A 6,000-nucleotide genomic window follows, 5' to 3' on the forward strand; every position below is an offset into this window, starting at 1 on the left:
GCTGCATTATTTTCTAATATTATTAAGTATCATGTATGCTTAGATAGTATGCTTGAGTTGCTAAGTGTGAAGAAGGCTAGTTATATGGTATATGATGTTCTTAATAGCTAAGTTAGGAGTTTTAGGTTGACAATGTTGGGTTATTTGGTGTAATAGAAATTTTCATGGTTTAGGGAAAAATATAAATTTAGAGGTACGATATTAACAAAGCTATGAAAAGAATGGTAGATTGTGTATTTAGAGAGGTAGGTATGTTTACCGTGAAGAGTGTAAGTATATGAAGAAGATTATTGAAGCTAGAGAATGTTAAGGGTGGTATATATGAAAGGGGTGTCCAAGAATGAAGTTAGTATTTTCCAAATGTAGTTTATATGGGTAAGTTGAGTATTCAAATATAGATCGTTAGGGTAAATAACTTATAGCTTAGTCTTGAGGATATGGAAGAGGCCTATTGGCTTAGAATGCAGGCTTAAATATAAGGGGGAGATGATAGGATGAAGAACTAAACCAGGTTTTGTGAATTAGATTATGATGCATGCAAAGAAGAGTTATGATGAGATAGTGATCCATTCTTACACTAGCATATTCCTTAGATTTTAGTCATAATGGTACCTTATCCATGTATTTTGTTATAGAGCCACGCATGTGACCACGTGATAAAGCCAAACCTATGACCAATGCTTGTGCACTTCATGCATATTCATAGTCATTCTCATCTACTAGTAAAGAAGTAATAGGTTCACTCTGTGTACTATGCCCCCAATGTGTTTGACAAGATGCTTATAACAATGTTTTTACCATAATATTGGGTTTTCAATGGAACTTATGCATGGTTTAAAGGTAATGGAACCCTGAATAATATGAATGGTTTATATGGTTTTGGAATGGTTGGCTTAATAAATACACTTCTGGGGCACTAAGGAATCCCCCAATTTAATATGGTAATGGATACTTGTAGGGTACATGGGATCCCCAAGTTATTTGGATAACAGGGTCTATGGGTATATAGGAATCCCTTGACCACTAAAAGGTTTTGGCTAAGGACCATGCTTGAAAGTTATAGTTGCTGTAATGATACCACTACTAATAGCCTTGGTTAATAATAATGGAATAATGGTTTGGTTGGAAATTGTTTTTTATTGGGAAATAATGGCGGGGTGTGAAAGCTAATCATGAAGGTGGAAGTTCAATGAACGAACACTAGAAATTCATATTTACCAACATGAGGGGTAGGGCATGGAGACCCTTTTATGATCATGTGAGGTACATGGGAATCCTCTAAGTACACTATACATATGTATCATGGAGAGTGAAGGGTACATGGTAATCCCTGGCTCTTATGGTATCTTTTGTTTGTGCTGCTACACGCATCAGGTCCCATTCAGGGTGTTACACTGGACCCATATAGACCGAGGGTGGTTAAGGACGGTTAAACTTCACATACCCAAGTTAAAGGTTTCAAAAGAATGCTAAACCCGATTCCCTTTTCCCGGTATAGTTATATATATATATACATATATGTATGTATGGGTTGTGTGCATATGGATAGTTATACTTGGTTTCCTTAAATGGCATTATTTTATCCTTATCCTGAGTTTATGCTAACATTAACTCATTAACCCGTCTTTAGGCGGATGCATCCCCTCATGTTGAAGGAACCGTCCATTCCACTCCTCCTTTTAGCATTCGAAAACTCGGGGGTCAGCTTTGGATTAAAGTGGTGAGCTTCTATTTTTTCGGAAGGCTCCATTTCATGGATTTCATATCATTCTTTGATTTCTTTATGGATATTTGTTTTGGGTATGGTTGGGGGCATGTACCATCCAAATTTTGGTATTCTTTTGGTTAGAGGCTTTTGTGGAACTATTATGGGTTGGCGTGGGCAGGATCGGTATTGGTGTCAGCCTTATTATTGGTATTGGTATTGGGGATAGGGCTGCATATCGATTGTTTCAGTTTGGTTTTGAAAATGATCGGTTTTACATATTCATTATCGATTTGTATATATGCTAAACTATTAAAGAACCGTTAAGATATCGGTTATCGGTTTATCAATTTTTCATTGTTATCGGTTTATCAATTTTTCATTGTTATCGGTTTGGTTATCGGGTAAACCGTTAATATTAAACATATCTAATGTTTACTGCATACTGACCCTACTGCTTAGTGATTTTTCTTGTTTCAACGTGACTGTGATTTTAAAAGAAATAATCAAATAATAAGTCAATATCATAAATTTAACAAGATGCTAACTCAAGAAAATCAAATACATTATGTGGTCATGTCATTTTGGGTAATGACCAATTTTATCACAATTCAAAATGTTCCCTTTTTATTTTTTTGTTTTTATTTGTATGTCCTGTTGATGTTCTATTTTCTTTTCTCCCTTTCTAGATGCAAGTGGCTGTTTGTTTATCGTTTTGTTTGTACGAAAGAAAGTAAAAATGATATTGAAATTTGGAGGCAGAACTGGTCACAGTTATTATCCATTTCAATTGTGTACAAATGACTTGCCAATTTCAGAGGAAGTCACCATGTCTGACCAAATCCAAATACTAAAATATTAGTATATCTTAGGAAAGCAACAAACAACTAAACATTGATGTTCAAATGGGGCCCGGGAATGAGCTGCAACAATAAAATGGATAAAAATTAAAGGATAATCCCCTTTAGTTTATCCTCTGAAGTTATGTAACAATGGCAATAATTATTAAAGGGGGGGGGGGGGGGGGGGGGGCGATAAAACTAAAACAAAATTCTTTCTCTATTCTTTAAGCAAAGAAAGAACTAAACTTTCCAATAATGTAACAATGGATGTAAAACACCTACAAGATCAATTCTTTTCTCTACTTCTCTCACACCCCTCTAGCCGAAACCAAGAAAAGAACTACTATAATGCTTTGGATCGACATTGAAGATGATGCAGATTAGCAGAACACTTCTAAGAATCAAATCAAGTAAAAAATTTTTTTTTACCTATTGCCTGCTGAGAGCAAAAGCAAAAATCGTCTTGGATCTCTTCAGTTTTCAGTAAAATCAACCTTGAATACTGAGTTTTCAGCAAAAATAGTCTTTGAGTACTGAGTTTTCAGCAAGAATCAGCCACAATTAATCAAAGATTGTGAATAATGACAGTGTGAGAGAGGCTGAGGCGGTCTTTGAACTGATGAGCGTGGGTGAGGAAAGCAGATCATACATGTGAAAATTCAAAAATAAAAGAAGAAGAAATAAAACCCTAGAGTATGAGTGAGGCAAAGGCCAGAGAGATCGCAAATGTGATTGAAAAATAAAAGAAGATCAATGAAACCCTAAGTCTAAGTAGTAAGGGTTTGGGCGGGCTGTGGACGGTAATGGCCTTAATGGGTCTATTGGGTGTGTATTTTTATCGGGTTATTGGTGGCCCGTTAAGAAAATAAAGAAACCCAATGCCCAAACCGATAGCCCATTAGGCAAAAATATTAAACCGACACCCGAACCGATATTGAAAAAGAATAACCCGTTAACCCGATAAAGTAATTATCGGTTTGGGTTAATGGTTTGAACCAAAATTTGCACAGCCCTAATTGGGGATGATACCAGTTGACGATATTGTTGGTTGTTCCATCCTCTTTTATTTTTTGATTATATATTTAATTATTTATGGAACTTATATGGTTGTGGTTGGATTTATGGTTTCGGTTTTGTTTGGTATGGTTGGACGGTAGGTATGGGATGGTTGGACTCAGCTAGGTCGATCAGTGTGATCCTATCCTAGAGTCTTTATATGAGGTGTTTTACTATCGTGTTTATGCTCAAAATTTATCCAACTCAGGGCAGGCAGCTAGAGGTTAGGTTAGCAATGGTGGTCTCGGGTACCAGTCGGACTTGGGACGGCTAATACAACAAGTCCCCAAATTGCGTCGAGTCAAATAGTTCAATGAAAGTCCAAGAAATTTAACCAAAAGCATTCTCATAGGCATTTTATCAAACATGTTGGGGGTATAATGTTTCCAAAGCCAAAACCAAGTACCAATTAACCATTCACATACAACCAAATTTTGAAACCACTATAATAATATGAAAACCACAAGCAAAAGACTTGGGAAAAACATAAACTACCATTGTAACCAAAACCCCTAATATATATTTGAAAACCAAAACCATACAACATTTATGCCATGAAAACAATTCATAAAAACATGCCTTTAGTTGAATTAACAATGAGGGAGGAAAAACATGCCTTAGATTACGAAGATGACGGAGAGAAATCACCCTTGTAAGCTCCAAATTAATCCTATTGAAGAAAACCTAGCCTTCTTTGAAGCAAAAAGCCTTAAGAGAATTTAACAGTATTTAAGAGAGTTTGAGTGATTGCAAATAGGCTTATGAAGCCCCAAAAAGGTGCTTTATGTCTTGGGGTCACAATAGGTTTTGAGGTGAAATGCCCAGACTACCCCCAACTTAAACTGCATAAAGTTACTGCAGGAGGGTACGGCTCCACCATACCGTCGTACCCTATCATACGAGTGGTACCCACCACTGGTACCGTAGGCATCCTCTAGACCCCCTACACTGACCAACATACAACCACCAAGCCCTAATCTTACCCAAGAATACGACACATACCATGAAGTAGTAACCTAGGTAGAATCAAGAGGTGTTGACAAAATCCAACAAGTAAGTTGGACTATATAACTCGTACCCTATCTCACAATTAACGGTGAGCCAATCATACCAAAATCCAAGTTAAGTTACTAAACTTTATATTAAGTGAAGGAAAACCCAACCCTATGAATTGTCATCCACCATACGACTCGTACCCACCCTAGTCATACCTATTCCAGAACCACAACCACCCAATACAGCCCAACACTCGATAATATACGACTAGGTTACCTGACCCGTACCCAAACTATGCGACCAGTATGGTGAGTCGTATGATGTTTAGGAAGTCCAAAACCTAGGAAATTTCTAGGGATTAAAACCTAGGGTGTTTCAGTCTCCCCCACTAGGATCATTCACCTTGAATGGTGGAAAAGGTAGTATAAGCACGATTCACACCCAATCATAACCATTCAAACCTTTAACTAAGTTAGAAAAAAAACATGCAAAGAAATCCACCTTCCCTTAACCAAGTTAAAAAACAAGGATGTCCTCAAGAATACATACCTTCCGCACGAATATTTGGAGCAGAAAATAAATGCGGATACTTGGACTTCATGGCCTCTTCCACTTCCCAAGTAGCTTCTTCCACCTTGTGATTTATCTATAGAACCTTAACTAAAGCTACATCCTTGATCCACAACCACCAAACCTGCCGATCCATGATCTCAATCGCGATCTCTTCTAAAGACAAAGAATCTGAGATACCCAATCTCTCTAAATGAAAAACCGGTGAAGAATCACCTATATATATTCTTAATATAGAGACGTGGAATACTTGATGAATGGAGATTAATCCAGAAGGCAACTCTAATTCATACATAACATTACCAACCCTCTTCAAAACTACATAAGGACCAACATATCGGGGACTGGACTTCTCTTTTTTCCCAAATTGCATTACTCCCTTCATGGGAGAAACCTTTAGGAACACCCTATCCCCGACCTTAAATTCCAAGCCTTTATGCCTTACATTTGCATAGGACTTTTGCGGACTATGGGCAGCCTTAAGCCTAACCCGAATCACCTTCACCTTCTCCATAGCCTAATAAATAAAATTCGGGCCAAACATTTCTGTGTCACTAAGCTCAAACCACCTAATACAAGATCTACACCTCCTACCATACAATGCTTCAAAAGGTGTCATCCCAATGCTAGAATGATAACTATTCTTGTAATAAAACTCTACAAGAGGTAGATGCTCAATCCAACCAGCACCATAATCAATAACACATGTAGAAGTATATCTTCCAATTACTGAATAGTCCTCTCCGCTTTCCCATCCATCTGCGGGTGAAAAGCAGTACTTAGACTAACCTTAGTACCCAACCACTTCTGAAACGACCGACAAAAGTGAGA

This window comes from Capsicum annuum, chromosome 10 (assembly GCF_002878395.1).
Source record: "Capsicum annuum cultivar UCD-10X-F1 chromosome 10, UCD10Xv1.1, whole genome shotgun sequence".
Taxonomy (NCBI): Eukaryota; Viridiplantae; Streptophyta; class Magnoliopsida; order Solanales; family Solanaceae; genus Capsicum; species Capsicum annuum.